The sequence below is a fragment of the Antechinus flavipes genome, chromosome 3, assembly GCF_016432865.1.
Source record: "Antechinus flavipes isolate AdamAnt ecotype Samford, QLD, Australia chromosome 3, AdamAnt_v2, whole genome shotgun sequence".
NCBI lineage: Eukaryota > Metazoa > Chordata > Mammalia > Dasyuromorphia > Dasyuridae > Antechinus > Antechinus flavipes.
Window position 1 is genome coordinate 409,510,975 of NC_067400.1, and position 21,777 is coordinate 409,532,751.

A 21,777-nucleotide genomic window follows, 5' to 3' on the forward strand; every position below is an offset into this window, starting at 1 on the left:
AACAATAAAAAGTCGAGAATCTCAAGGGAATTAATGAAAAAAAAAATCAAATGAAGGCGGCCTAGCTGTACCTGATCTAAAATTATATTATAAAGCAGCAGTCACCAAAACCATTTGGTATTGGCTAAGAAATAGATTAGTGGATCAGTGGAAAAGGCTAGGCTCACAAGACAGAATAGTCAATTATAGCAATCTAGTGTTTGACAAACCCAAAGCCCCTAACTTCTGGGAAAAGAATTCATTATTTGATAAAAACTGCTGGGATAACTGGAAATTAGTATGGCAGAAATTAGGCATGGACCCACACTTAACACCATATACCAAGATAAGATCAAAATGGGTCTATGACCTAGGCATAAAGAACGAGACTATAAATAAATTAGAGGAACATAGAATAGTTTATCTCTCAGACTTGTGGAAGAGAAAGAAATTTGTGACCAAAGATGAACTAGAGACCATTACTGATCACAAAATAGAAAATTTCGATTACATCAAATTAAAAAGCCTTTGTACAAATAAAACTAATGCAAACAAGATTAGAAGGGAAGCAACAAACTGGGAAAACATTTTCACAGTTAAAGGTTCTGATAAAGGCCTCATTTCCAAAATATATAGAGAACTGACTCAAATTTATAAGAAATCAAGCCATTCTCCAATTGATAAATGGTCAAAGGATATGAACAGACAATTTTCAGAGGATGAAATTGAAACTATTACCACTCATATGAAAGAGTGTTCCAAATCATTATTGATCAGAGAAATGCAAATTAAGACAACTCTGAGATACCACTACACACCTGTCAGATTGGCTAAGATGACAGGAAAAAATAATGATGAATGTTGGAGGGGATGCGGGAAAACTGGGACACTATTGCATTGTTGGTGGAGTTGTGAACGAATCCAACCATTCTGGCGAGCAATCTGGAATTATGCCCAAAAAATTATCAAATTGTGCATATCCTTTGATCCAGCAGTGTTTCTATTGGGCTTATATCCCAAAGAAATACTAAAGAAGGGAAAGGGACCTGTATGTGCCAAAATGTTTGTAGCAGCCCTGTTTGTAGTGGCTAGAAACTGGAAAATGAATGGATGCCCATCAATTGGAGAATGGCTGGGTAAATTGTGGTATATGAATGTTATGGAATATTATTGTTCTGTAAGAAATGACCAGCAGGATGAATACAGAGAGGACTGGCGAGACTTACACGAACTGATGCTAAGTGAAATGAGCAGAACCAGGAGATCATTATACACTTCGACAATGATATTGTATGAGGACATATTTTGATGGAAGTGGATTTCTTTGACAAAGAGACCTAACTAAGTTTCAATTGATAAATACGGACAAAAGCAGCTACACCCAAAGAAAGAACACTGGGAAACGAATGTGAACTATCTGCATTTTTGTTTTTCTTCCCGGGTTATTTATACCTTCTGAATCCAATTCTCCCTATGCAACAAGAGAACTGTTCGGTTCTGCAAACATATATTGTATCTAGGATATACTGCAACATATCCAACATATAAAGGACTACTTGCCATCTAGGGGAGGGGGTGGAGGGAGGGAGGGAAAAAAAAATTGGAACGGAAACGAGTGTCAATATAAAGTAATTATTAAATAAAAATTAAAAAAAAAAGAAAAAAAAACACAATTTCCAATATCTATTCTGATAATAACAGTACATTGTTCATGCATATTGACTTTGCAATAAAATAAAAATCCCCAGAACTTTATATAGACAAAAAATGACATAACTCTCTAATCATATTTTTATTTGATTTTTGAATCCAAGTAAAAGACTTTACATTATTTCTCTTCTATTACACTATTTCTTATTAACTTGGTTTAATGTTATATTCTGTAAAGAACTTTTTGTATCCTGACTTCATCATCAAATATGATAGTCATCCCTCCTAACTTTATATCATTTTCTAATCTGATAGGCATGTCTTCTATACCTTGCCAAATATTTGCAAAACATTAAATAGCATAAGGCCAAGGAAACATCCCTGATATATTCTATTAACAATCTCCATCCAAGTGAACAAATAGGCTTTAATATCTACTTTTTTTAAATCCAGGCCTTCAAATTGTTTTGAATTAACCTAACTATGTTATAATTTAGCCCACATGACTCTATCTTGTTATTTCATAATATGTCAACATCTGTTTCATATGTATATGCTTAATTTCCCCCAATAAAATAAAATCTCCTTAAGAGGATACATTTCATTTTTTTTTTACTTCAGAGATAGTGAGATGTGTGTGAGAGAGAGACAGAGATATAGACAGACAGAGACAGAGACAGACAGAGAAACAGAGATAGACAGAAACAGAGATGGAGAGAGACAGAGACAGAGACATACAGACAGAGAGACAAAGAGATTTTCACTGCATTTCTCATCAGAATAGAACAGGGATATTGACCTCAAAGCCAGAATGTTCTAGATTCAATTCTTGATTCTGACTCCTATTGATTGTGTGAAGCTGACCAAGTTATTTGACTTCTTACAGCTTTAGGCAACTATCTAAAATTATAAGCTACAAATCTGGTGCCAATCTGCATTGATAGAGGAAGTTTTCTCATCCAGAAATTCTTTAAATTAATGAAATCACAGATTCAATCCTTGTCCTTATGCTTACATTATCAGTCTCTTACACAATTCAAAGAATGTAACAAAATCCAAAAAGTTTAATTGGATCTCTGGAATAAAGATAATATAGACAAAGAGGTCTCTTTACTTTTGACTATTCACATTTCCACCAACACTACTAATTGTACTTATACTATCCAAATGTCCTCTTTTGATTTTAATGCCAATATTTCTTTTACTAATCTTTGAATCTTTGAAAATTTATATATCAGACAATGTTCAAAGACATCCACGACACTATCAAAATTCTTATTTTGAATCAAAAAAAATTGCAAGTTTCAGAAGCACAGAGCTGGAAGAAATTGAATATCTAGTTCAAATTATAACTGAATCAACCTATACTAGCCCCAATACCAAGTCATATCACTTTTGCTTAGAAGCCTCAAGTTATATTTATTTAAATATATATATATATATATATATATGTGTGTGTGTGTGTGTGTGTGTGTGTGTGTGTGTGTGTGTGTATATATATATATATATATTTAAAACAAGTTAAGGATAAGATAAGCTGATGAGCTGAGAAGGAATTTGGTATTTGAAGAATTTGAAGAATAGACCAGTGAGTTTATATTATTTAATATTATTTATATTTTTATATTATTTATATTTATATTATTTATATATTATAAATATATAATATTTATTTAAATTTATATTTTTATATTTATATATTTATTTGTTTTCATCCATTGTTCCCAACTTTGCTTTATGGAATATATATGGCCATCTTATCCTGATGGCATGGTAGGCTCATTGTGTTACTATATGGGAAGTTCAGGATGGGGTTCACTAAGCCCCTTTCAATGCTGCTCATCTACTTTTGGTGTCCATCATTCACCCACATCTTACCTGTGGCTTCAAGCACATGGAGCAGCTACATATTGGTATAAACACCTTGGTAGATGCACTAAATAAGTCTGAGTGTAACTGACAAGCCTCAACCATAATGGTAAATCAGAAGAATGTCTTCCCCAGGAAGAAGACTTCACCTGAGGGGATGGGAAAATGAGAGCAAGTTTTTCAATAGACCTCAGAGTCAGAAGAAGTAGAGGCTAGATAGCACTTAAAGCTTGGTCAGACATAAAAGAATCAAGGTCATTTATTGCCTCCTAAGTCATCACCATCTTTTGGCTTTTGGCTTGCCACTGGACTTAGATGACTCTGAAGAGAGAGTAAGGCTGACAACTTTGCACAACTATGCTTCATGTAAACCCAATTCATATGCATCAAGATTTCACCCATCATCTATTTTACTCTACCATTATTTTGCTATTTAACTATGTTATTATTTTACTATTTTATTATTTTACTTACCTTGAAGTCCTGTGGCAACAAGCAGGAGATGAAGTAGTAAGCATGAATTTGCTGGAAGATGTAGTCCTTCATGTGGGTGGCTCAGACCACTGAGCTGTCCTTTCATTCAAATCATTGGGATTTGGTATCTGCCAGGGTGTCTGAGCAGCCTTTTCTTAAGGACCATACTGCTCACCTTCTGTCATAATAAAGAGAATGGAAAAGATGTACTAAAATTATATGCATATTTATATACATAAACATTTTTGTAAAGATAATTCCTCTTGCCATTAGTGCATGGAATATGCATAAGCTCAGAAATAGACAGCTCTTGTTGAAAGTCGCTATATCTAAATAGCAACCCCAAGTGAAACAAAGCAAAAAAATGAAGGTCAGATTATGAAAGTCAGAGGTAGATACACATTTTTTTTTCTGGAGTGGCTGCTGTAATGAAGAGCACTATGAAACTAATATAGATTTCACAATCAGATTTAACCAAGTTGACAAGCTTTTTGTTTTCCAAAAGGGGTAAGCAACAGACTCATGACAACACAATTGCCATTTGTAGGAAAACATCACACCACCATCATTAATGCATATGTTCTTCCCATGGAAAACCCTCATGAGGTTAAATAAAAATTTTATGAAGACTTGGAGGAACGTCATCAATGTCAAAATAGGAACAGATTATGAAATATGTCAGAGGGTCCTTGTGAGAAGCAGAGTTGAAAACATCAACAGCAGTGATTACTTACTCCTGAAGACTTGTGCATTTCATGAACTTCTCAACACCAACACTGTCTTCTGTTTACCTAAATACACCAAAACACTTCACAGGAAGCACTGGTATTAAATGGCTTACACCATTATAAAGAGAAGAGACAAAGAGGATGTGAGAGTGATGAAGGCAATGTGTGGCACAGAGTACTAGACCGATAAAAAAACTTATTTTTTTCAAGCTAAACATTTGCATTCAACAAAAGCAGAGGACTCAAGAAATCTGTCAGAAGATTCAAGTTCCACAAACTACAGCTTTTCTTAATGTGTGAATGGCATATTGCTGATCTGAAGGGTAAATTGATTCAGCATACAATTTGAAACAGAAAAGCAACTGGCACATTTCAGAAAATTAGTGTACAGCACCACAGTTTTATCTGGGCCAAACAATATCAAACAGTAGGATTCATTTGCCCAAAATGATGGAAAAATTCAGAAGCTACTAAATGTAAAAATGAAAATTTCATAGGATTTTCCAGTTTACAGTTCACTCATTTCTAAGAAGTTAGCATTTAACTTCATCAAAAATAAAGTACAAATGAATCTTCTAAAGATGCAGGATTTCTGGTTCCATAAGAATTCAGAAGAGATTCAGTTTCCAGCAATAGAAATAATCCAAAGCACTTCTAAAAGGCTTCGAAGACTTTATGAGCCAAAGATCTCTGGTGCATCTCAGCTACTCAGCATTGATGGAATCAGTGATCAGTGATAAAGATATGACCTCAGTGACCTAGACAGAACACTTTCATAGTGTTCTCAATGGGCCATCATAAACGAATGCTAAAGCTATTGACCCATAGAACTCAGGTTGAAGTCAATCATTCTCAACTTTGAACTGAAAAATAGGTTTTGAATGCCATCAAGGTCCTTTCACGTGGACAAAGCTCCCATCAAAGAATGACAAATCAAGAATGCAATGTTCATACCTAAATGAAATGTTCTGAGTTATATGGCAAGAAAAGGTTATCCTTCAGAAGATCAAGAATGATAGTTTAACTGTTAGCTCCTTGGAGAAGGAAGGAATTTATGACCAAAGAAGAAATAGAGAACACTATGAAATGCAAAATAGATAATTTTGATTACATAAAATTAAAGATGTTTTGCACAAACAATACCAATATATCCAAAATTAAAAGGGAAGCAAAAAACTGGGAAACAATTTTTACAATGAATGTTTTTGATAAAAACTTTATTTCTAAAATATATAATGAATTGAGTCAAATTTATAAGATTGCAATTCATTCTCTTTGTCAAATTGTCAAATGATTATGAACAGAAAATTTTCAGATAAATAAATTAAAGCCATTTTAGTCATATTAAAAATCTCTAAATCACTGTTGATTAGAGAAATGAAAATTAAAATCAATTCATACACTTCAAACCCTTTCAGATTTACTAAGATAATGATAAATATTGGAGTGAATGTAGGAAAACTGGAACACTAAAGCATTAGTGGTGGCATTGTGAACTGATCCAACTATTCTGAAGAGCAATTTAGAAGTATGCCAAAAGGGTTATAAAACTCTAGATACCCATTGACTCAGCAGTGTCATCCCTGAGACTATATCCCAAAGAGATCACAAGAGGGGAAAGAATTCATATGTGCCAAAAATTTTGTAGCAGATCTTTTTGTGATGGTAAAAAGTTGAAAATTGAGAGAAGGCCTATCAATTGGGGAATGCCTGAATAAATTATGGTATAAAAATATAATGGAATATTGTCCTATAACAAATAACAAGCAGGATGATTTCAGAAAAGCCTGGAAAGAATTACATGACTTGATGCTGAATGAAGTGAGCAGAACAAGCAAAACATTCTACACAATAAAAGCAAGATTATAGGATGATCATTTATGACAGACTTAGCTCCTCTCATCAATGTATTGATTTGAAAGACTTGGAATAGAAAATTACATCCATGTCAGAAAAATAACTGTGGAAACTAGAAATTAAAGCATACTATTTTCACCTTTATTTTTTGCTGTTTGCTTTTTTCTTATGTTTTTTCCCTTTTATTCTGATTTTTTCACAACATTACTAATATGAAAATATGTTTTAAATGATTATAAATGTATAACTTTTACCAGGTTACTTCCTGTCTTGGAGAAGAGGGAGGTAAAGGAGAGAGGAAGAAAAATATAATTCAAAAACTTGCAAAAACTATTTTCACAAGTAACTGGAAAAATAAAATTCCCCCTAAGAACTGATTTGGCTACCTCCCATAAATGTTAGTATGTTGTCTCATTATTGCCATTCTCTTGGATGATTCTTCTTTCACAACTCATTCTTTAGGATTTGATTATTTAGTTTCCAATGAATTTTTCTATTTTTCCATGGCCCTTTATTACATGCCATTTTTTATTATATGATTTATTTTTATTTTTTTATTATTATATGATAATCTGAAAAAGATGCATTTGCTATTTCTGCCTTTCTGCATTTGAGTTTGAGGTTTTTATGCCCCAGTACATGGTTAATTTTTGTGTAATTTCTATGTATTGCTGAGAAAAAAAAAGTATATATTTCTTTCTGTCTTTATTCAATTTTCTCCATAGATCTATCATACCTAACTTTTCTAAAATTCTATTTATCACCTTAATTTTTTGTTGGTTTTGTAGTTCTATTTATTTCATTCTGATAGAGTAAGGTTAAGAACCTGCACTAGTATAATTTTGCTGTTTCTTCTTGCAACTCTCTTAATTTCTCCTCTAGGAATTTGGATGCTATATCAGTTGGTGCATATATGTTTATGTGGTGAGTTCAAATGTTGGAGTTCTTGTTCTTCTCAAAACACAGCCGGTTTAGCTTAGAGCCCTCCAAATATCTCCAAATCCAAAGGTTCTGTCCTTTAGCCTCTGCCTCTGCTTTCTTCAGCCTTCAATCAGCACAGAGATGGAATGAATCTCTTGTCTCCTTCACTTGGGGCTCGGCTAGCTTTCTGGTGAGTCTTTCAGACCAGCTTGGTCTCAGTGGGGGAAGTGCAGGAGCCCAGCCACCAACTACAGTGGTGTGAGATGAAGATGAATCTGGTTGCCCACTGAACTCTCCACTCGTAGCTTTATCCTCTGAAAACTCTTCTTCTGCCACCAGCCAGCCAAATGGAAAAATATTCTTTCTTGCCTCGGAGAGAGGGCTTCTGGAGTAATTCAGCTGAAATCTCTCAAAGTGCTCTGTGTCTGCACCAGAGTGCTCCTCTCCAACCAGCTGAACTCTCTTCTTCGACCAGCCACCAAATGGAAAAATATTCTGGAATAGATCTCTCATCACTGGCCTTATATCTGACTCTTCTGAGAGAATGGGATTATGGGTTTTCTCCCATAGTGCTCTCTGGCCCTAAGAGCTTTAAGGGAGGTGTGAATTCACAAAGTTACAAAGTTTACTTTGTGAAGCTGGCATACTTGTGAACTCCAATGAGTAAAGGTGTGAACACAATCATTGTACTAATTAGTTCTACTTAGTACCTTGTTTCAGGTTCTGGCCAAAACATCTTCTTGTAAGATTAGATCAACTCTAATTACTTAGCAGTTTGTAAAGATTCCAACATGTGGGACACTGATACATTGTTGGTAGAATTGTGAACACATCCAGCCATTCTGGAGAGCGATTTGGAACTATGCTCAAAAAGTTATCAAACTGTGCATACCTTTGATCCAGCAGTATTTCTACTGGGCTTATACCCCAAAGAGATACTAAAGAAAGGAAAGGGACCTGTATCTGCCAAAATGTTTGTGGCAGCCCTGTTTGTAGTGGCTAGAAGCTGGAAAATGAAAAGATGTCAATTAATTGGAGAATGGTTGAGTAAATTGTGGTATATGAATGTTATGGAATATTATTGTTCTGTAAGGAATGACCAGCAGGATGAATACAGAGAGGACTGGCGAGACTTACATGAACTGATGCTAAGTGAAATAAGCAGAACCAGGAGATCATTATATACCTCAACAATGATACTGTTTGAGGATGTATTCTGATGGAAGTGGACCTCTTCGATAAAGAGAGCCTTAATTGATCAAAGATGGACAGAAGCAGCTACACCCAGAGAAAGAACACTGGGAAATGAATATAAACTGCTTGCATTTTTGTTTTTCTTCCCAGGTTATTTATACCTTCTGAATTCAATTCTCCCTGTGCAACAAGAAAACTGTTCAGTTCTGCACACATATATTGTATCTAGGATATACTGTAACCCATTCAACATGTAAAGGACTGCTTGCCATCTGGGGGAAGGGGTGGAGGGAGGGAGGGGAAAAATCGGAACAGAAGTGAATGCAAGGGATAATGCTGTAAAAAATTACCCTGGCATGCGTTCTATCAATAAAAAGTTATTAAAAAATTTTAAAAATAAATAAATAGATTTTTTACATTGATATTCATTTAAAAAAAGAGAGATTCCAACATGTTTAGTATTAATATTACTTCATTTTATATGGTACTCTTTAGGAAGGTGTAGTTACCATCGTTATTTCTTTTAATTATATCTATTTTTGGTTTTGCTTGATCTGAGATTAGGATTGCTACTTCTGCTTTTTTTTTTTTTTTTTTTTTACTTCAGCTGAAGCATAATTGATTCTGCTCCAGCATTTTACCTTTACTCTGTATATATCTCTCTGCTTCAGATATGTTTCTTGTAAATAACATACTGTAATACTTTGGCTTTTAATTCACTCTGCTCTCCATTTCTATTTTGTGGGAAAGTTCATTATATTCATATTCACAATTAAGATTACTAACTGTATTTCTCACCATCCTATTTTACCATTATGTTTTTTTTTCTTTTCCCCCTTTCCCTCTGAACCAGTGTTTTGCTTCTGATCACTATCTACCTCAGTCTGCCCTCATTTTTTCAGACCCTCTCCCTTTCTTATCCCTTTCCTCTTCTATTCCTATTCTCCCTTCTATTAGCCTCCTTCTTTCCTTTCCCTTTCCCCCTTCTACTTCCCTATAGTGTGAGATGAGTTTCTACATCAAATTAAATATGATATTCCTTCTTTGAGCCAAATCTGATGAGATTAAGGGTCAAACAATGCTCACCCCCTCCATCCTTCCCTCAGCTTCCCTCAAGTTTTTTTTTTTTTTTTTTGCTTCTTTTATGTAATGTTATTTACCACATTTTATCTGCCCTTTCCTCTTCTCCCAGTACAACTCCTGTTCCACCTCTAATTCCTTTTTATATCATCACAAATAAATAAAATTTCACCTACACCTTCTAAGTCTATCCCTAACAAAGATACAGATCTCAAGAGTTGCACTTATCATCTTCCCATATGTGATATAAACATTTTAGTCTTCTTTTCCTTCTTATGATTCCCTTGAATTCTGTATTTGAAGATCATATTTTCTGTTCAGCTCTGATCTTTTCATCAAAAATAATTGAAAATTCATTTGAATGTCTAATTTTTCCTCTGAAAGATAATATTTACTTTTGTTGGGTAGTTTATTATTGGCTGCAATCTAAGCTCCTTTGCCCCTGAGGAGTATCATATTCCAGGCCCTTTGATCTTATAAAGTAATTGCTGCTGGTCCTTGAGGAATCCTGATTGTGTTTCCTCAGTATTTGGATTGGTTCCTTCTGGCTCCTTGCAATATTTTCTCCTTGATCTAATAATTCTGGAATTTAACTAAAATATTCCTGAAACTTTTTATTTGGCATCTCTTTCAAGAGGTGATGGGAAGATTCTTTCAATGACTATTTTCCCCTCTGGTTTTACGATATCAGGGCAATTTCCCTTGATGATTTCTTGAAAAATGCTCTCCAAGCTCTTTTTATATCATCATTTTCAGATGGTCCAATAGTTCTTAGATTTTCTCACCTGGATCTATTTTCCAGGTCAGTTGTTTTTTTCCAAAGAAATGTTTTATATTTTCTTCCTTTTTTTTCATTTTTTTGGTTTGTTTTGTATACTGATTCTTGTTTTTTCTTTGGGTCATTCATTTCCATTTCTTTAATTATAATTTTTAGTGATTTTTTTCATCTCTTTTTGCTTTTGGCCAATAAGTTGCATTTTTCATTTTTTTTTCAATTTCTCCTATTCTGTTTTTCAAGGAGTTATTTTCTTTTTCCATTTTGTCAAATATGTTTTTAAGAAATGGTTTTCTTCAATATGTTTTTTTTTTCATTTCAGCAATTGTATTTTTAAGGAGTTTTTTTTTTCTTCAAACAATTTTTGTGTTTCCTTTTCCAACCATTCCTGCAAAGCTTTCATTTCCTTTCCCCATTTTTCTTCTAATTCTCTTTTAAGAATCTTTTTGAATTCTTCCAAGAGAGCCTTTTGAATTGAAGACCAATTCATATCTCCCTTTGAGACTTCATCTGGAGGAGTTTTCTCTTTAGTGCCCTCAGGATTTGAAGTCTATTCTTCCCTGTATCTGTGAAGGCTCTATGTTCAGAGCTTTTTTTGTTTGTTTGTTTGTTTGTTTGTTTTTGTTTTGTTTTGTTTTGTTTTTTGTTTTTGCTTTTTTGCTCATTTTTCAATGTTAAGATCTGCTCCTTGGTCAAAGGGGAGATTGTACCAAGTTACCTCTACAAGGCAATAGAGGTTTTATGCTACCTTGGGGCTGGTGATTTTGCTGGCTTCCTCCATGAACTGGGTGGATGTGGCCAAGACAAGCTTGTTATGTTGGTGTTTGGGGACTATTTGCCTTCTATAGTTGTGTCAGCTAATCTGTTGCGTCTATATTAGGACAGAGTAGCCAATGCTGATGTATTTTGGCTGAGATCTTCTCACTGGATTCCCTGTGCAGGGTCTCTCTATCATGGACTTCATTGCACTTGTGCCTGAACTGGGCCAAAACTCCCCTCAGCCCTTATCTCACCCCCCCACCTGATTGAGACAGATTTTTCCTGAAGTCTTTCCAAGATATCTTCTGTGGGAAATTTGTTACTCCAAATATTTGTGGGTTCTGTCACTCCAAAATCTGTTCTGAGGCTTGATCTGGTGTTGATTCTAAGGGAAGTCAGGAGGAGCTCAGGCAAAGTCCTGTCTACTCTCTACCATTTTGGCCACACCTCCCATAGTCTTTCTTAATAGGCTGATTCTTCATCTTAAAGAGCCATTTACCTGAGAACTAGTATGGTTTCATAAAGGTCAGAGAAACAACTGAAAACTTCAGTAGAAATGTCAAGAGCAGAAGAAAGTTCTATAGACAATGTTTGTTTCTCAAATCAAGACAGTCAGTCATGAAGTCTTGTAAAAGGTTATGGCAAAATTTGATTGCCTGGACAAGTTCATAAGTATTGTGGACCAGTTTCATAAAGTCATGTTTATGTATGTTTAGACACAAACAAACAAACAAACAAAAAAACAATAGTCTCATGCTTTCCTAGTCATCCATGGAATGAAGGAGGTTTGTGCACCTGTTCTTATGCTTTTTAATATATTATTTTATGGGATGTTGTCAGACACTTTTAATTAAGGCAAAAACAGCATCAACATCAGCCAACAGCATTGTTGGTAAAGTAACCTGAAAAGGCTAAAAGCCAAGACGAAAGCGGAGGGATAGTTTGGCATGTGGTTTTTTGGTCTGGAGATGATTGTATATTCACTACAATCTCTAAGGTTGAAATGCAACAAAGTATGGATCAATTCTCTGCTACTTACGCTAATTTTGGGGTGCTAATCAATACTAAAAAGATTCTTCAATAGTCAGTACCACACTACCTGTACATGAAACCAATAGTTACAGAAAATGGAGATATTGAATGCTATGGATAAGTTTGTTTATCTTGGCAGCAAACTTTCCAGGAATGTACAAAGAGATGATGGAGCCGAATGCACATATTATAAAGTATTGGGGAGTTTCCAATATGTTGTACAGACTTGATCGTTTTATGCCTGTGAAACCTAGACAGTATATGCCACTCCAGGAAACTGAGTCAATTCCATTTGAATTATCTTAGGAAGATTCTAAAGACTTTTTTTTAAATTAAAGCTTTTTATTTTCAAAATATATGTATGGATAATTTTCAACATATACACTTGAAAAACTTTGTATTCCAATTTTTCCCCTTCCCCTCATGCCGTTCTTTGGAAAGCAAGTAATCCAATATATGTTAAACATGTACAAATCTTCTGTACATATTTCTACAAATATTATGATACACAGGAAAAAATCAGATCAAAAATTGAAAAAATGCAATCAAACAATAATAAAGACAGTAAAAATACTATGTTGTGATCCACACTCAGTTTCCATAGTCCTCTCTCTGGATGCACAGGGTTCTCTTCATCACAAGATCACTGAAACTGGACTGAATCATCTCATTTTTGAAAAGAACCACATTCATCAGAATTAATCATCAAAAAATCTTGCTGTTTCATTGTATAATGATCTCTTGGTTCTGCTCATTTCACTTAGGATCAGTTCATGTAAGTCTCTCCAGACCTCTCTGAAATCATCCTGTTGACCATACATTAAAGAACAATAATATTCCATAACATTCATACAATAACTTATTCAGCTATTCTCCAACTGATTGGAATATCTTTCAGTTTCCAGCCACTACAGAAAGGGCTCTGGCAAATATTTTTTTTGCTCATATGAGTCCCTTTCCCTCAGAGATTTATGATCTCTTTGGGATACAAGCCCTGTAAAAATACTGTTTGATCAAAGGGTATCCAGAGTTTGATAGCCTTTGGGGAGTAGTTCCATATTGCTCTCCAGAATGGTTAAATCAGTTCACAATTTCACTTACAAGGTATTAGTGTCCCAATTTTCTCACATCCTCTCCAACATTCATCATTATCTTTTCCTGTCATCTTAACCAATCTAAGAGGTATGTAGTGATATCTCAGAGTTGTCTTAAGTTGCATTTTTTATCAGTAATGATGTAGAGCATCTTTTCATGTAACTAGAAAAGATTTTAATTAATTCATCTGAAAATTGTCTGTTCATGTCCTTTGACCATTTATCAATTGGAGAATGGCTTGAATTCTTATAAATTTGAGTCAATTCTCTATATGTTTTGAAAATGAGGCTTTTATCAGAAGCCTTGAATGTAATTTTTTTGCTAGTTTATTGCTTCCCTTATAATCTTATCTGCATTGGTTTTGTTTGTACAAAAATGTATAAATTTAATATAATCGAAATTATGCATTTTGTATTCAATAATGTACTTCACTTTTTCTTTGGTCACAAATTACTTCCTGCTCCACAGATCTGAAAGGTAAACTATTATTTGTTCTTCAGATTTGCTTATAATAGCACACTTCATGTCTAAATCATGAGTTAATTTCAACCTTATTGATATAGGGTGTTAGGTGTGGGACAATACCTAATTCCTGCCATAGTAATTTCCAATTTTCTCAGCAGTTTTTTTCAAATAATAAGTTCTTAAATCAAAAGCTGGAATCTATGGTTTTGTTAAATACTAGATTATTATAGTCATTGACTATTTTCTCCTGTGAATCTAACCTATTTCACTCATCAGTTATTCATTTCTTACTTAGAATCAAATGGTTTTGATGACCACTGTTTTATAATATAGTTTAAATCTGGTACAGCTAGACCACATTCCTTTGCATTTTTTTTTTCACTAATTCTCTTAACATTCTTGACCTTTTGTTTTTCCAGATGAGTTTTGTCATTATTTTTCCTAGCTCTGTAAAAGTGTTTCTTGGGAATTTGATTGGTATCACACTGAGTAAGTAGATTAATTTAAGTAATATTGTCATTTTTATTATATTATCTTAATCTACTCATGAATACTTGATATTTTTCTAATTGATTGGATCTGATTTTTTTTACGTGTAAAGTGTTTTTTAATTGTGTTCATATAGTTCCTGACTTTGCTTTGGCAGGTAGACTCCCAAATATTTTATATTAATTACAGTAATTTTAAATAGAATTTCTTTTTGTATCTCTTGCTGCTGGACTTTGTTGGTAATATATAAAAATGCTGATGACTTCTGTGGATTTATTTTGTGTCCTGCAACTTTGCTAAAATTGTGAATTGTTTCTAATAGTATTTTAGTTGATTCTCTTGGATTCTCTAAATATACTGTCATATCATCTGCAAAGATTGGTAATTTTATTTCTTCATTACCTAGTCTAATTCCTTTAATTTATTTTTCTTCTCTTTTTATCATTGCTAATATTGCTAATAAAATATTGAATAGTAATTGGTAATAGTGAGCATAAAAATCTCAAAATGAAATGCAGAAAGGCAGAAATAGTAAATGTATTTTTTTCGATCATGATGCAATAAAAATTATATGCAACAAAAGGCCAGGGGAAAATAGACCAAAAATTAATTGGAAATATCATAAGGAATGAGTGAGACAACAAATCAGACTCAATTGATAAGTTTATCCAAGAAAATTATAATAATGAGACAACATACCAAAATTTATAGGACGTAGCCAAAGCAATTCTTAGGAGAAGTTTTATATCTCTAGATGCTTAGTTGCATAAAATAAAGAAAGAGAATTGGGAATGCAATTAAAAAAAAACAAACTAGAAAAAGTACAAATTAAAGACCCCCAATTAAATTTACTATTTCTGCCTTTCTGCATTTCATTTTGAGATTTTTATGCCCCAATATAAGGTAAATTTTTGTATAGGATTCCAAGAAAAACTGCAAAGAAAAAATAGTCTTTCTGTCTCCATTCAGTTTTCTCCAAAGATCTATCTTAGTTAACTTTTCTAGAATTCTATTTATCTCCTTAATTTCTATCTCACTTATTTTGTAGTTCAATTTATCTAGTTCTGAAAGAGCAAGGTGGAGATCCTTACTAGAATAGTTTTGCTGTTTAATTTTTCTTGCTGCATTCTTAACTTCTTTATTATGAATTTGGATGTTATACCACTTGGTGCATATGTTTACTATTGGTGTTACTTCTTTATCAATGGTACCCTTTAGCAAGATGTAGTTTCCTTCCTTATCTCTTAATTAGATTTTTTTTTTGCTTTCATTTGATCTGAAATCAGAATTGCTGCCCCTCCTTTTTCTTTACTTCAACTGAAGCATAATAGATTCTGCTCCACCATTTTACCTTTACTCTGTATATATCTGCTTCAAATATGTTTTTTTTTTTCTTTTGGAAACAACATATTGTAGGATTCTGGCTTTTAATCCAGTCTGTGATCCACTTATGTTTTATCGGAGAGTTCATCCTACTCACATTCACAGTTAAAATTACTAACTCTGTATTTCACACCATCTTGTTTTCCACAAGTTATACTTTACTTTTTCCTTTCCTCTTTTTCCTCCTCACCAGTATTTTTTTTGGACCCCCACTTCCTTCAAATTGCCCTTTCCTTTTACAGTCTTTCCCCCTTTCTTATACTTTTCTTCTTCTACTTCTCCCTGCTAGCCTTACTTTTTTCCTTTCCCTTTTTCACTCCTACTTCTCTATAGGGTGAGACAAGTTTCTCTGAGAAGCTAAATATGCTTGAGATTCTCTCTTTGAATGAAATCTGATAAGTGTAGGATTAATACAGTGCTCATCTCTCTTCCTTCTTTCCCTCAATTTGTAATAAGTCTCTCTACATGAGATGTTATTTATCCCATCTAATTCATTTTTTCTCATCTTCCAATAGAATCCCCTTTTCTCCATTAGTTTCTTTTTTATATCATCACAAGAAGATCAAATTATACTTGCATCCTTTAAGTATATCTATAACAGAGATAGAGAGCTCAATAGTTGAACATATTATCTTCCCATATAAGGATATAAGCTTTTTAACTTTTAAAAAAAGTTATTTTTTCTTTCCTTTTTCACCTCTTTATGCTTCTCTTGAGTTCTGTAATTAAAAATCAGATTTTCTGTTCAGCTCTGGTCTTTTCATCAGAAATGAATGAAATTCACCTGTTTCATTAAATGTCCGTATTTTTCACTGAAAAATTGTTATGGGCCAGAATCTGAAACAAGAATTCTTACAAGGTGTTAAACCAATGGAATTAATAAATACAATGGTTATCTAGTTTAGCATGGTGCTTAATAGTTCTCTAAGTTCAGCATGATTGATTTAATCTTACAACAAATGGTTTCTTAGTGGTATGATGATTGGTATATACTCAGCATAGAGCATATAAGCTGGAACTTAGACTCAGAGCCAGATTCATTCACTTCACCTCATAGCACCATGCCTGACCTGGCCTCCTGCACTTCCCTCATTGAGACCAAGGCCTGTCAGAGCCAGAGACAGACTCAGAAGAGCTCAGAAAGAGACTCAGAAGGGCAAGACACAGACTCAGAAGGAATGCAAAACTACAGATTCATTCATCCCATCTCCCATCATCATGGTGGCAGAGTTCCTTACTGTCTCCACTGAAATCACTCCAGAAGACCTCTGGGGGAGGAACCAAGATGGCAGAAAAGGCACACGTGACTTTCTGATCTCTCTCATACCCACACTACTAATTATTAAATTCAGCCTCAAAAATAGTGTTTGACAGGTAAAATTAATGAAGATTGGAAGTGCAACAACTTACCAGCCGAAGATAATGTGGAAGATCACCAGAAAAGGTTTGTCCTGAGCAGTGGGAGTAGACCAGCACAAACAGGGATAGGACTAGAGGCTAGCATCCAGAGTAGACAAGGGGTGGGGGTAGTCTCCCTGGCTGGAAATTTTACAGAGCAGACTCTACCATAGGTTGACTGCTCTGCTTTGGTTGCAAAGCAGTAGACCAACAGAGAAATTAAAGCCACAGATAGAGGATACTCTAAAAAACGCCAGAACCTAATAAGCCATACCTAAAGTATGGGTTTCATTAAATGTCCATATTTTTTGCTGAAAAAATTGTTATGGGACAGAATCTGAAACAAGAATTTTTAAAAGGTGTTAAATCAAGAAACCAGAAGTGAGCAAACCAGCACAGGTCACAGCACAGCTCTGTAGCCACATTCTGCAGCACGGGCTTGCTTGGGGCAGTTACAAATCTGCATGGTAATGGGGCGAAGCCTGGGCAGCCTCTAATCTGCACAGTGTGGGGCTTGGCCTGGGGCAAGAGAACTTCCATAGGGGGATTGTGCTCCCCAGGGCAGAGACACTTCCAGTGCTAAGTAGGGAAGGGCAATTGCTAATACCCACAGTGGGCTTTTGGCAGGAGTAGTGATACTTTAGCTTCTCAGCCTCTAGCTCCAGGGCAGTTGCGAATCCAAACACCAGGGCTCTTTGCAGGTACTTCTGCAGCTTGCCCATGCAGGCCTGAGTCACTTCTGATGTGGAGTTTTTCCCAGAGCACTCCTGCAACCCAGTCGTTCTTTACAGCCCATTGGCAGGATAGTTACTGTCCATATCCGTATTCCTGCTCTGCAGAAGAAGCTGGTAACCTCCTAGGCCTGAAGGCAGATCTTAAAGGCTTTTAAACATGAGAAAAAAAATCAAAAGGATGATAAATAGCTTCTATACAGAAAGAGAGGAGCTTTTCAACTCCAAGGAGACTAATAACAGACAGTGTCCAGACAATACCCCAAAGGTCCCCATCACACAAGGCTCTCCTAGAAGAAACTATAAAAAAATCTTAAAAGAGAGCTAGAAGAAAAATGGGGAAAGGAAAGAGAAGCTATGCAAGAGAGTAACAACTTCCTGAAATGTGAATTGGAAAAGGTAAAGAACTCCCAAGAATGCAGGATTTGTGAATTGGAAAAGATAAAGAATTCCCAAGAAAGTAGGATTCGTGAATTGGAAAAAGAAAATAACTCAGATAAAAAAATAGTGAAATGGGAAAAAATTCCATAGAGCAAAACAATTCATTTAAAAATTCAATTGGACATATACAAAAAGAAGTTAAAAAAAAAACTAATGAAGAAAATAACTCATTAAAAATCAGAACTGAACAAAGAAATGAATGATTCCTTGAGACATCAAGAATCAGTCAAGCAAAACCAAAAAAAAAAAAAAACCTACAAAAAAAGTTAAATATTTACTTGGAAAAACAGCAGACCTGGAAAATAGATCTAGGAGAGATAATCTGAGGATTATTGGACTTCCTGAAAATTATGATGAAAAAAAGAGCGTAGATACTATTTTACTTGAAATCATCAAAGAGAACTGCCCAGATGTAATAGAATCAGAAGGTAAAATAGGCATTGGAAGAATTCATCGAACACCTTCTACAAAAGACCCTACAATAAAAAATCCAAGGAATATTGTGACTAAACTTCAGATCTATCAGACTAAGGAAAAAATATTACAAGCAGCCAGAAAAAAGCAATTCAATTACTGAGGTACCACAATAAGGGTCACTCAAGATATGGCTGCCTCAACATTAAAGGATCAAAGGGCCTGGAATCTGATATTCTGAAAGACAAAAGAACTAGGAATGCAGCCAACAATAAACTACTCAGCTAAGCTAAGCATTTTCTTCCATGAAAGAAGATGGACATTTAATGAAACAGAGGAATTCCATTTGTTTCCAAGGAAAAAAACCAGATCTACAGAAAAAAAAAAAAATTGATCTCCAAACATAGGACTCAAAAAGGAACTCTTGAGAACTGAATTTCTGTTGTGTATATACATAAAGACCACATGTATAATTTGATTTTACTGATGTAACATAGAAAAGGGAAGTAGAAATGGAAAGGGTTTAGTGTCAGAAAAAGGTAAAAGGGGAGATAAAAAGAGGGAAACTATATGTGATGATGAGGCAAATGTAACCTATCATATTTGAAAAAATTTAGAAAGGGGGAGGGACATTATGTAAATCTTACTCTCATCAGAGTTGGCTCAAAGAGAAAATAATTGACATATTTGGCTTACAGAGAAACTTCTCTCACCTCATTAAAAAGTGGGAGAGGAAAAGGGAAAAGGAAAAAGAGTAATAAGGGAAGGGTACAAGAAAGGGGAAGGGATTCAAAGGAGGTGGGAGGGATGCTAAAAAGGGAAGCTGCATGACGCAAGTGGTGCACACAAGTTTAATACTTGGAAAGGGAGTAAAGGGAGCAAGAAAAAGAAAGCAAAATCTGGGTATAATAAGATGGAAGGGAATATGGAATTAGTAATTTTAACCATAAATGGGAATGGGATGAACTCTCCCATAAAGTGGAGGCAGATAGCAGACTGGATCAAAAGTCAGAAGCCTACAATATGTTGTTTACAGGAAACACATTTAAAACAAGGAGATACATATAGAGTAAAGGTAAAAGGCTGGAGCAGAATCTATTATGCTTCCGGTAAAGTCAAAAAAGCAGGAATAGCCATCCTTATCTCAAATCAAGCAAAAGAAAAATTGATCTAATTAAAAGAGATAAGGAAGGAAACTATATCTTGCTAAAGGGTAGCATAGACAGTGAATCAATATCAATACTAAACATATATGCATCAAGTTAGATAGCATCTAACTTCCTAAAGGAGAAGTTAAGAGAGTTGCAAGAAGAAATAGACAGCAAAACTGTAATAGTGGGAAATCTCAACCTTGCACTCTCAGAATTAAATAAATCAAACCACAAAACAAATAAGAAAGAAATTAAAGAGGTAAATAGAATATTAGAAAAATTAGATATGATATATCTTTGGAGAAAAGTGAATGGTGACAGAAAAGAGTATACTTTCTTCTCAGCAGTTCATGGAACCTACACAAAAATTTACCAGATAGTGGGACATAAAGACCTCAAAATTCAATGCAGGAAGGCAGTAATAGTAAATGCTTTCTTTTTAGGTCACAATGCAATGAAAACTACATTCAACAAAAAATTAGGGGTAAATAGACCAAAAAGTAATTGAAACTAAGCAAATTATAAACACAATTAATAACTTCACTCAAGATAATGACAATGATGAGACATCATACCAAAATTTGTGGGATGCAGCCAATGTGGTAATAAGGGGAAATTTTATATCTTTAGAGGCTTACTTGGATAAAATAGAGAAAGAGAAGATCAATGAATTGGGCTTGCAACTTAAAAAGCTAGAAAAAGACCAAATTAAAAAACCCCAATCAAATACTAAACTTGAAATTCTAAAACAAAAAAGAGAAATTAATAATATTGAAAGTTAAAAAATAACTATTGAACTAATAAATAAAACTAAGAGTTGGTTTTATGAAAAAAACAATAAAATTGATAAACCTTTGGTAAATCTGATTAGAAAAAGGAGAGCAGAAAATCAAATTAGTAGTCTTAAAAATGAAAAGGGAGAACTGTCTGCCAATGACGAGGAAATTAAAGAAATAATGAGTTACTTTGCCCAACTTTATGCCAATAAATTTGATAACCTAAGTGAAATGGATGACTACCTTCCACATTAACAGAGGAGGAAGTAAATTGTTTAAATAATCCCACATCAGAAAAAGAAATAGAACTAGCTATTAATCAACTCCCTAAGAAAAAATCCCCAGGACTACATAGATTTACATGTGAATTCTACCAAACATTTAAAAAAACAATTGGCCCCAATGGTATATAAACTATTTGAAAAAAATAGGGAATGAAGAAGTTCTACCAAACTCCATTTATGACACAGACATGGTACTGATACCTTAACCAGGTAGGTTGAAAACAGAGGGAAAAAAATTATAGACCAATCTCCCTAATGAATATTGATGCTAAAATGTTAAATAAAATATTAGCAAAAAGACTACAGATAATCATCCCCAGGATAATACAGTATAATCAAGTAGGATTTATACCAGGAATGCAGGGCTGGTTCAATATTAGGAAAACTATTAGTATAATTGACCATATTAATAACCAAATTAACAAAAACTATATGATTATCTCAATAGATGCTTAAAAAGCATTTGATAAAATCCAATGTCCATTCCTATTAAAAACACTTGAGAGAAGTCTTTTCCTTTAAATAATCAGTAGCATCTATTTAAAACCATCAATAAGCATCATATTTAATGGAGATAAACTGGAACCATTCCCAATAAGATCAGGAGTGAAACAAGATTGCCCACTGTCACCATTACTATTCAATATTGTATTAGAAATGCTAGCTTTGGAAATAAGCGCTGAGAAAGACATTAAAGGAACTAGAATAGGTAATGAGGAAATCAAATTATCACTCTTTGCTGATGATATGATGGTATACTTAGAGAACCTCAGAGATTCTACTAAAAAGTCATTAGCAGACTTCAGGCAAAGATGGTGGAGAGGAGGCATAC